The following is a 12,454-nucleotide window of genomic DNA, read 5'->3' as shown; positions in this document are numbered from 1 at the left end:
TGTACAAATGTGCTTTACACAATTGATGTATGTATGGATTGTGATAAGAGTTGTATGAGCCCCTAATAAAACGATTTAAAAAAAAGTTTATGTACTATCCATTCGAATATAAGCTCTACAGTGGTATATATTTTTATGTGTTTTGTTCATTGTAGCATCCCAGTTATAGAACTATACCTGGCAAAAAGGTTTGTTTGATCAAAATTTCCAAGTAGATTCAATCAATTTGTTTTATGTTTGTTCCTTCATATGGGGGGTGTATCTCAGAGGCATTGTGTCATTGGAGGTCACCCTCTTGAATTTGTGATATGTTTTTCTGTGTTTCTGTGTATGAAACTCAGGACTGATGAACCTATAGAGACAGCAAATAGAATAAGGGTTTGGGGGAGGCAGGGGGTACAGTGGTGGTGGTGGTAAAAGAGAGATGATGTCAGAGATCCCAGGAAGAAAAAGAATGTTCAGAAACTGATTGTGGTAGCAATTGCACAATTCTGCTTGACGTGATTGAACTAGCGGTTATATGATATATGTATTAACTCCCAATGAAAAAGAATAAAAACAATTTCTTGCCGAGTGGCGCCCCCATGCATAGCAAGGTATAAAAATCTTTGGAAATATGAGAAAAATTTTTTAAATAAATCAGTTCTTATTTATAATGTGATTAGCATCTATCTGAGAAGCCAAAATGAACAGCTCTAAAATAATATGTACAAGCACCCAGACCCAAATCAGAAAGGTTCAAGTTCTCTTCCTCATTCTGCAACCAAGTAGTTGGATTGACTCAGACAAGCAACTTTATTTTGGAGCACATCTTTTGGAAAATGCTATATGCATATTGGACACTAAAAATATGGTAGTTTTTGTTTACAAGTTCAGAGAAACAGGAGACACAGTGGGTTGCAAGAGTGAAAGAAAATGTCATGTAAAATATGGATCCGAACTTTGCCTTCAAGAGTAATGTTTAGCTTTGTGAAGGAAAGGATTGGAAGAATTTCATGAAGTATACAAAGTGCATACAAAGGCATGAGTTTGGTATGACTGGGAGCTGTAAGTTGAGGATAATGTTTTATTTAGAGAAGAGCCAGGAATAGATTGCCATGAGGAAGGAGTTCAGGTAGTAGGAGGCATAAAAAGGAATGAGGTTTAGAATCCCTGCAGTAATTCAGAGGTGTATATATAGCCAGATATAAAGTGTGTGTGACCCTATAGGCAAAATAGAACTGCTCCATAGGATTTCCGAAATTGTTAAATCTTTCTGTTAATTTTTCCCCCAATGGAGTGGCTGAGGGTTTCCAACAACCGACCTTTCCAACACTTAACGTACTGCATCACCAGCGTTACTTTGAAGAAAGCAAAATGCAAATAAAAGTTGGGTAGTAAGATTAGTCTGAAGACGGTAGTGTTCATGGTAGATTACAAGGCAAATCAGTTATAGATGACTCTTATACTCATAGATCAGAATGGGAAATATCCTAATATATCAACTATTTCAACCTCATCCTTTTTTTCATACCCAATCTCTGAAAATTAATAGTGATGATTTACTGTCTTACAAGACAGCCCATTCACCCAATCTCTGAAAATTAATAGTGATGATTTACTGTCTTGCAAGACAGCCCATTCTGTTCATGGGTAGTTTGGATCCTTACAGGGAGGTTTCTGATCCTGAGCCTAATTTGCCTCCTCTTGAGTGCTACTTCTTATCCTGGCTCTTCCTTTGGGGCTACGCTGAATAGTTTTCTTTTGCTTCCACATCAGATTCTGGCTAAATATGCTCTTTTTCAGGAAAAACACTTCCAGTTCCCTCAATCATTCTTTCCATGGCACAATTTCAGGAACTTTTACCGTGTGAGCCATCATCTTCTGAAATCTTTCTAGACTAGCAAAGTTCTTGTTAATATGTGGGTGTCCAGAAATTAACACAGCATTCCAGATGTGTTCTGACTGCTGCCGAGTTCTTCTCTTGAATTGGACATTCACACGGCTTGCATGGTTCTATTCGAGTGCTGCGTTTGTTTTCGAAGCAGCTCTATCACACCATTGACTCATTTCAGCCTGTCACTACCTAAAAGCCTCAACTATGTAATGGCATATTGACCCGGTGAACTTCCTCTTTGTTATGTTGGCCTTTAAAACCTGTTGAGATCATTGTGAGTGGAAACTTCAAGGAACTTGGCATATTGAAAAACTAATTCTTTCTAAAAAATTGCCTAAGCTGGTTATTATTTTTGGGGATGGGATGTGTTGAGGCAGTCATAACTCACTAATTCATAATAGTTGGAAGCTCTATTTACTGAGTTTGTAAAAAGTCTGAATTATAGTCTAAGGTAAAAAAAAGTATTCTAAGTAAAAATAGTAATTGTCATCAAGACTATGATGATGTTTTTAAGTAAAAGACTTGAATAGCTATGACTAGTAATTAGCAGCTTGCACAAATGTCATCGTTAAAATACTTTCAAGAGTCCCTGTCACGGTCCATGTTGAACATTAATATCTTGCATGATCTTTTTGTTTTCTCTCCAGTATATCACAGAGATAAATATACATAGCAGCAATAGTCCACCTTGGAATCAAGGATGGGGGGACTTCAGTCCCAAAAGAACGCCATCACGCTTGGTTCAAGATAGGGTCAAGGATGAAAAGGAAGAGCCCCCAACCAGATGGACTGAGAAAGTGGCTCCAACAATGAGCTCAAGCGTAAGAGCCATTGTGAGGGTGGCGCAGGACTGAGCAACATTTCCTTCTGTTGGACGCAGGCTTGCTAGGAGTCCACACTGACTCAACAGCCCCAAACAACAACTTGTTTCCCCCCCCCTCATGTTATGAAACTTCTTTGTTTATTATTTTTTGCAGGACTTAAAAAAAATTGTTTCATTGGCATATCATATATTTGAGTAATTCAATCACATTAAGAAGATTGGTACCATCATCACTACAATCAATTTCAGAATGTTTTCATACTCATTGTTAGCTCCCTATTTGCCCCAGTCCTCCTCTGCCATGCCTTAGGTAATTATCAGTCTAGTTACTGTCTCCATAGCTCTGCCTAGTCTGGATTGCATGTACAGAAAACCATAGAAAACACAAACAAGAACAAACACACAAAACAAAAATAAAGTGAACAATGACTAGAAAGAACAAAAATCAGTAAAACTGCAGTCAAAAAGAAGCAGAAAATAATAAAAATGGAAACAACACTTTTGCAGCACTAACTAAATAGGAGCCTCTTTTTAAAACACTTTGCACACTCATTTGATCTTCCTAACAATTCTATTGTTATCACAATCCCCTTCATATCCATTTCAGAGCTAAGGAAACTGTCACTGAAGTTTAAGTAGTTTTCTCACAGTGAAACACTAAATTGTAGAACATGAATTTGAAACCAATACAACTCAATCTTGAGTTGATATTCTCTCTCTTTTTTTGGAGTTGATATTCTTAAGTTCATGTTGTTAGAGCCCATACAGTTGGTTCTGACTGATACCACCCCTATGCCCAACAGCATTACACACTGCGTAGTCCTGCACCACACTCATAATCATGGCTGTGTTTGACCCTGTGATTGTAGTCACTGTTCTGATCCCTCGCATGGAAGGCTGCCCTTTCTTTTGCTGACCACATGCTTTACTAAGCATGATGTCCTTCTCCATTACCAGGTCCCTCCTTACTACATGCCCAAAGTATGTGAGATGAAGCCCGGCTCCCTATTAGCTTCTTTGAAGCATTCTGACTCTACTTTTTCTTACACATACGTGTTCATTCATCTGTATGCCAAGGAATATTTAATATTCTTTACCAACACTATAAATCAGAGGTACAGATTCTTTTTTAGCCTTCCTTATTTAGTGTTCAACCTTTCTATTCCTATGAGGCAATTGAAAATGCCACAATTGGGATCAAATGCACCTTTTTTCATCAAACTTACATTTATTCTCTTTAAAATTTTAGAATGGTCTCTAGCAGCAGATTTCCAAAATGCAGTAACATCCTTTAATTTCTTGACTGGCAGCTTCCATGGGTGTTAATTACAGATCCACATAAAGTGAAAATTTTTGTCAGCGTCAAACATTTCTCCATTTATCATGATGTTGTTTTTTGGCCTAGTCATGAGAATTTTTGTCGAGGTGTAATCCATATCCAAGGCTGTTGTCTTTTATTCTAATCAGTGAGTCTTTTGTTTTCTTCACTGTCTGCCATCAAGTTTGTGTCACCTGCAAATCTCAGGTGGCTAAGGAGCCTTCCTCCAAGCCTGATGCCACATTTTCCTTCATATAATTCAGCTTCTCTGAGGATGAATACAGCCCTGATGCAGACTTTTCCTGATTTTAAACTATACAACACCCCTCCCCCTTTTCTGTTTGAACAACCACCTCTTGGTTTATGTATGGGTTCTGCATGAGTGAGAATACGTGCTCTAGAATCCCCATTCTTCACAATATTATCCATAATTTGTTGTGATATACATACTTTTGCATAGTTAATAAAGCAAAAGTAAATACCTTTATGGTATTTCCTACTTTCACGCAAGATTCATCTGATGACAGAAATGATACTCCTCATTTCAAGTTGTTTTCTGAGTCTCACCTGAACTTCTGGCAGCTCTATGTCAATACACTGCTGCAATTGGATTTTTAATTATTTTTAAAATATTTTATTTGTACGTGGTATTAATGATATTGTTCAATAATTTCCACATTCTTTTGGACTGCCTTTCTTTGGAAGAGGCACAAATATAGATCTCTTTGGTTGACTAGGGAGCTAGTCTTCCAAATTTCTCTGTCATAGATTAATTAGTGTTTCCAGTGCTTCATCGGCTTTTGGAAACAATTTAATTGGCATTCCATCAATTTCCGGAGTCTTGCTTCTTGCCAGTGTCTTGGATGCAGCTTGAGCTTATTTCTTCAATACTATTGGTTCGTGATCATATGTTGCCTCTTGAAATGGTTGAACACGATCCCGTTATTTTTGATACTCGGTGTATTCTGTCCATCTTTTTAAGATGTTTCCTGCATTGTTTAGTATTTTGTCCACAGTATCCTTCAAGACTGCATCTTGAGACTTTCATAGCCCAAACCCCACCCCTATCAGAATAGTAGAATCCAAGAATTATACTTTCTAGAAAAATGATGCAAACTTACTGTGGCAAGGAAGACCAGCTTTAAGGGTGAGCTCAGCACCCATTAAGTCTGTAGTGATGCAGAGAAATTTTCTATAGGGTTTCTGAGCCTATGTATGTTTTCAGGAGCAGAAAGCCTAATTTTTCTCCCTTAGATCAGCTGATAATTTTGGACTGTTGACTTATTGTTTAGCAGTCCAACTGGTAACCAACTATGAAACCGGGGCTGCGAAAGCTGCTGTAGTATAAATGGATACATCCTTTTACTTGCAGGTGGTGGTAGACATTGCAGGGGGGCATGGTTCACAATTGATTCCATCCTTTTGTGTATGCAGTGCACTTTCTTATATGTTTTAGGATCTCCTAGAAGGATCCAACTGATATGAAACTGTTTGAAGGACTGAAAGTTTCATGATTGGCAAGACATGTGACTCTGCCTTCCACCTGAAAAGGTAGATGATGAGTGGTTATATATCTTAAGCACCCAGCCAATGAATTGTGAAGGAATTGGTGGCATAGTAGAGAGACTATGGTCCATCAGGAATCCTTGATTCTACTTTTGGTTCTGCCATTAACTAGTTCTCTACTTTGATTAAGTCACCTATCTTTTCTGAGTATCAGTTTCCCCATCTTTAAAATAAGATTACCGTATATACTCGTGTAAAAGCCGAGTTTTTCAGCACATTTTTAAAATTAAATCCTTTTATTAGGGACTCATACAACTCTTTTCACAATCCATACATACATCAATTGTGTCCAGCATATTCGTATATATGTTGCCATCATCATTCTCAAATTAAGTGCCTCGGCTGATATTCGGGTCGGCTTATACTCGAGTATATACAGCAGCTAATATCTCAGGACTCTTGCAACTTGAACACTGCTTGTTTAAAGAGATTAAATGAAATCAGCAGTAGAGTGTAAAGAAAAAGTTTAGAGAATCACTAAGAATGAAAAAAATAAAGTCAAGGATTGGCTTTGCCATGCTTAATCCGCCTTGGGTTGTGACTGGGAATGGAAAGCAAGGAGGGAGACCAATTACCCTTGTCCTCTGCAGTGTGGGTCAGAACTGGGTTTGCTCACATTAAAGGAAAAGAAAAAAGAAATATTTTAGCCAGATAAAGCTAATTTCATGTGAATTGGCATCAGTGCAAAACAAATTATATGAGTAGTTTACACAATATCTCTCATAATAAACTGACTTGTCTTGAAATCTTGAGCTTTTTAAACAAATTTTATTGCCTGGTCTATGGCTTTTTGGTTCAAGCACACTCAAGGAAAAAATGCTGACAACTTGTTTTCTGTTTCCACTGGAACCATTGCTGTTTTTAAATGAATGGTGAGATATCATGCAATGGTTCAGTCCCGAATTCTAGACTGATATATTTCTCTTTAATGTACATATTTTTATTCGCAGAAAATTTCCACTGCTTTAGACAAAATAGCCATCATGTAATCATTGTAATAAATAAGTGCCTGCATTTTTGTCAAAATGCTTGAAAAACAAATGTGTCCTAATTAGGCCTCTGTTCATTGTATGGGGATACTTTTGAGGATACCAGGGAACCCTAAGGAGTGAATTCCTCTTATTTTTCTACTGGGGGAAACCCAGGTGTGTAGAGTATATTCCCAATTTATTTTTATCCATGCCTTTCAAGACATACGAGAACAGTTGGTGTGTATTTTCTTCATAGGCATTGCCAAAGAGTGCTAGAGAGCTGGAGAGCCGCATTTTGATTGTGAAGGTGAGTTGGTTTGCCACGTGTTTGTGCAGTTGAACCAAACCAAGCTAAACTAAACTAAACCAAACCAGTTGCTGTGCAATTGATTCTGACTCCAAAGGATGCTACAGGGCAGAGTAGAACTGCCTCCACAGAGGTTCCAAGGATGTAAATGGAAACAGAGGCAGAATACCACCACTTTCTCCTGTGGACAGGTATGAACTGTTGACTTTTTTTCAGTTTGCAGTCAAGTACTTAACCACTGTGCCACCATGGTTCTTTGTACAATTGAAAATTACCTGATAATCAAAATTAACTCTTCATTACTAAGCTTAGGTCCTTGCTACCTTCAGTCCTTGGAAAAAGCTTAAACCATATTTTTAAAATTAGTTCATCTATCAAATGCAGTGATTCCTGTACCAAACAATGTTCTATTCAGCGTTTTGTTCTGTTGTACATGGGTTTTCTAGGAGTAGGAGTAGGAACCAACTTGACGGCACACAACAATCATCACATTTAACCACTCTGGAAGATAGGCAGTGACAAAAGGCTACTACCCTGTTTCCCCGAAAGTAAGACATCCCCTGAAAATAAGACCTACTTCCAGTTTTGCCTCTCACTGAAATATAAGGCATCCCCCCGAAAATAAGACCTCCCTGAAAATAAGGCCCCCCGAAGCTACCATAACTCTGGACTCTGGACAGTAGTGGCAGGCGTGGCCACACAACTCACTGTTGGCTGCAGCACAGCCGGAGTAGATGGGAAGTGTGAGGCCTCTTTTAATAAAACAATAAATAATAAATGTGTACCATATTCTTCATGGACAAATACGATATCCCCTGAAAATAAGACCTAGCACATCTTTGGGAGCAAAAATTAATATGACAGTGTCTTATTTTCGGGGAAACAGGGTATCTGTTCTGTTGAGTACATTGACAAAATATGACATTTAATTTCTCTTGGGATTTTTACAACCCCATTGTGCAGTTTCCGCTGAGCCCCACCCCTGTCCTCAGCATAGCCTCAGCATTCTTCGTGTGCTTCGTGGCTTCATGAATTTCAGAATTGCTCATACTCTTCCTCTGTCTAGATCTTTTCCAGCTTTATCAAAATGTACCCATCAACGACTTCACAATTGTAGACTTCTTCATTATATGCTAACACTATTTATCACTTGGGCACATCACTTAGTTTTCAGGACTCAATGTTCCCGTAAGTAAAGTGAAGGAAGGTCCCATTCGGTTCTAAAATCATATGAGTGAACATCTGCATTAATGTGTTATCTAGCAAATGTGCTTCCATTCTTCATAGGGAGTTTGAGGAAACCACAAGCCAGGTGATGGCAATTTCCTGGAAACATTATGTTTTAAACTAGTTAGAATTCTTTTTGGACAATGATGATAGGCATTTCAGAGGCTTCCTCATGAATTCTGATTTCCTAAAGCTGCACTACACAAATGATGACCTATTTTCTTTATGTCCAAAGTCAACGGTTGATTTCCAGGTAGTAAATATCCACATTTATTTCACAAGCAGGAGAGATTTGTAGCATTCCTTTGGATTAAGTGCATTACACATTTAGTTGAGGTCAGATTCTCTTAGGGAATAAACAATATTTCTGAGGAGTTCCTTTCATAAAATTTCCTTTACTGTTGGTATCATCCCAGTTATACTTTCCCAGATAATTTATCATGATCAACCCTTCCAGGATATTGTCTCATCCTAAAAGCCCCCTGAAAATGCTGCTCATAGGTCAGATGGCTTCTTTAAGTTTAAAAAAAGAAAGAAAGAAAAAAGAAAATCTCCTCTCAAAACAGACCTCATCTAAAGATTGTCCACAAGCATCCTAGCTAATAAACTTTTGGATATTTTAAACTTCCATAAAAAAGAAAACATTATGATTGTACCCTGGGTTAAAGCACTTGGATGTTAATGGAGAGGTCAGCAGTCTGAGTCCACCAAGTGCCACCGGATGTGGTAGTTTGCTTCCATAAGGATGACCGTCTATTTGGAAGTTCCACTCTGTCCTTTAGGGTTATTGCGAGTCGGAATTGACTCAACAGCAATGTTTGGTTTGGGGTTTAAGGTAAAAGACTAACTATGTTGAGGTTTTGTTTGTTTGTTTTATTTCTTTCCCTTTGGGTTCTCTTTTATTTAAAAGAAAGAGTACAATGACAGATCCAAATTTAAGACATCTGGATGTTTCTCATCGTATGGCTTAAACATCTGCATTTTTTCACTTCTCATCCAGATGTTTTGGTCTTATGTAAACCTCGCTAAAGTAAAGTGGACTATCAAGCAATCATCTGGGGACTTTGATTACCATGGGCAGCAAATCTGAATAAGCTGTGTTCTGAGAGTTCTGTTTTTTGTCCAGCTCAGAACACATTACTAATGAGGTCAGAGTTATTGTACATTTGTTCCTTGTATGGGCCAGTTAGCCCTGATTTGTTTTATGACCACAGAAGGCACTTCTAGGTTCAGCCAGAAGGATGGAAAATGAATGTACTTGGTCCTACATGTAGTCAAGCAACAAAACAAGACATTCAATCCCTACCACTGGGAAAAGGAAATTTAAAAATGTATTCCCTGTGGATGGAGGGGGTGTAAGCAATGCCATTTTGTACAAAGCAATAATTATAATTGTAGCACATCGAATTTTCTCTGTGCCAAACACTAGCCTAAGCACTTTATATACATTAATTCATAATGTTCACAATAACTCTATGTATATGATTATTATCCTCCTTGTGTAGCGGAGGAAAAGCAAAGACACCAAACAGTTAAATAGCTTCTCTGAAGTCAAAACACATGGACATTCTTATTTCTTTCTAATGTTTTTTCTATGTATTTTCCCACATACCATTCATCAAGAATGGTGGAGGGAAAAGAATGTCGGGAATTCTCAATATATCGACTCTCTAGAAAATACAGGAAAGGAGGACAGGCACTCAGGCATTTCTGCCTACTCAATTGATCGGTGGAACTGCTACCGTGGCACACACCCCATGGTTAGTAAAGTCAGTTCATCTAATCTCTCTTCTCCCATCCAATATAGAGGCATAAACTACTTAGCTTAAAATCAGGAAAGATATATGTCTGTGTTGTGGCCTCTCGTTATTCAATCTGCATGCTGAACAAATAATCAGAACCTGGGTTATATGAAGAAGACTGTAGTATCAGGATTGAAGGGAAATTGACTAAGAATGTGCGATATGCAGATGACACAGTCTTGCTTGCTGAAAGTGAGGACTTGAAGTATTTACTGATGAAGATCGAGGATTGTAGCTTTCTGTATAGATTATAACTCAATGCAAAAAAATTTCTCACAACCGGACCAAGAGGTTGCCATCATAATAAGTGGAGGAAAAAAACCCTGAGGTTCTTAAGGATTTCATCTTGCTTGACTCCACAATCAATACTCCTGTAAGCAGCAGTCAAGAGATCAAGTGATGCATTGCAGTAGGTAAATCTTCTGCACAAGACCTCCTTAAAGTGTTGAAAATCAAAGAGGTTAATTTGACCCATGACCCAAGTCATGGTATTTTCCATCGCCTCATATGCAGGTGAAAGTGGAACACTGACTAGTGAAGACCAAAGAAACCTTGGTGCATTTGAACTACAGTGTTGGCGAAAAATATTCAAGGTCCTATGGACTCTGCCAAAAGAACCAACAAATCTGTCTTGGCATACATACAGCCAGATTGCTCCTTAGAGGCAAGGATGGTGAGGCTTCGTCTTATGTACTTTGGACATGTTCTCACGAGAGACCAGGCTCTGAAGAAGGACATTATAGTGGAGGAGCAGTGATAAAGGGGACGGTCCTTGACAAGATGGATTGACACAATGGCTGCAGCAATGGGCTCAAACCTAAGAACAACTGTGAGGATGGCGCAGGACCTGGCAGTGTTTCATTCTGTTCTACATAGGTCTGCTACGAGTGGAAACTGACTAGATGGTACCTAACAACAGCAGGCATAGAAAAAAGAAACAAACAAACAAAAAACAATAGGCATAAAAGGTACCCTTTACAAAAAAGGCAATATTTTTGTTGCCAATAACTCTACATAAAAAGTATATATTTAGGGGAAAAAATGACTGTGTGGTTAGGAACAATGACATGCATTGAATGGCCTAACAGAACTAACTTGTCCAAATGTTTTGAGAAAGAATGATTTGTTTAACTGGCAAAATACTTAAAAAAACTTTGATTTACAACCACAAATTGACTTAAAATCCTAAAATTCTAGACTTAGACATAAAGCCATATCTAATCCAATTTAAATTTTTTTATTTCTTTATACTTTATTACCGTGAGAGCAGCAACAGAAAAATATATGCAAGATAGTTCCCTGGTATATTTTGGATAACTACAGGTGCGGTAGTTACATAATCCGGTGTTAACCTGCGAAGGGATGGAGTCTAGCCTGCCAATCAGGTCGCAGCTTGATGACCTCATTTGGAGGTGCCATGGATATGAATAGCTCACTGGAGGCCAGATACACACAGACTCTCTGCTTCATCTTCCTGCTCACAAGACACATGGAGCTACACTTGGAGCCCTGGAACTTGAGGAGCCATGTGGAGACCCTGATAGCGCTGAGATGCTTCCACTGCCACTGGATCCACAAGACTTTCCACCCACTGGCCTGTGATTGTCCTGCATTTGATGTTATTACATGTGTTGCGTGAGTCTGAAGAGGAATTTATAGACTGGCATTGCACATATGGGCTAATATCAGACTTTTTGACTTGATCTGGACTGGGCTGGGATGTTTTCTCAATATACAATTGCTCTTTTATCTTAAGGTCTTTCTTATACACTTATGAGTGTCTATGAATTTGTTTCTCTAGTCCTCCCAGACTAACACAGCAGGCAGCAAAATTTCACAAATGCTCCCAAATTCATTTACTCATTGAATCAACAAAAGTGATGTGAGCATCTATTTTTGACTATCATTGTTTTGGGGACTGGGCTATGTTGTTGTTTGGTTGCTGTCATGAGTCAGTTCTGACTCATAGTGAGCCTATGTACAACAGAAAAAAACACTGCCTGGCCCTGCACCATCCTCACAGTCACTGTTTTGTTTGAGATCATTGTTGCAGCTACCATGTCATTTCATCTGGTTGAGGGTCTTCTTGGTTTTGCTGACCCTCTATGTTACCAAGCATCACGTCTCTCTTCAGGGACTGCTCATTCCTGAGAACACATCCAATGTACCTGAGATGAAATATTGCCATCTTCATTGATTCTTCATCTTTTGCATTAGCAGTTGATGCATAAATTTGAATCATATTGGTAATAAGTGGTCTTCCTTATAGGCACATAGACTGTATATTGTAGAAAATAAAACATGGTGATTTATCTCCATAAATTTCATCTGTTCTTCTCTTTCCTGCTTCAGAAGGTCAAGGCTGTCCTTCCTAAACACTTTCCTGCCTATTTTCCCTGTTTCTTCTTCAAATGCTATGGAAGATAATTACTCAGTTTCTTAATGGCAGAGATTATATTCATGACACCTCATTTCCTTTTCCTTTTTGGAAAAGGAACATTTTTATGTCCTTCTCCAGCTCATCACACACCACCACCACCACCACCACCATCACCACCACCACC

The sequence above is a fragment of the Echinops telfairi genome, unplaced genomic scaffold (assembly GCF_000313985.2).
Source record: "Echinops telfairi isolate 266 unplaced genomic scaffold, ASM31398v2 ScPeMD7_7427;HRSCAF=8465, whole genome shotgun sequence".
NCBI lineage: Eukaryota > Metazoa > Chordata > Mammalia > Afrosoricida > Tenrecidae > Echinops > Echinops telfairi.
This window is presented reverse-complemented; position numbering follows the sequence as displayed.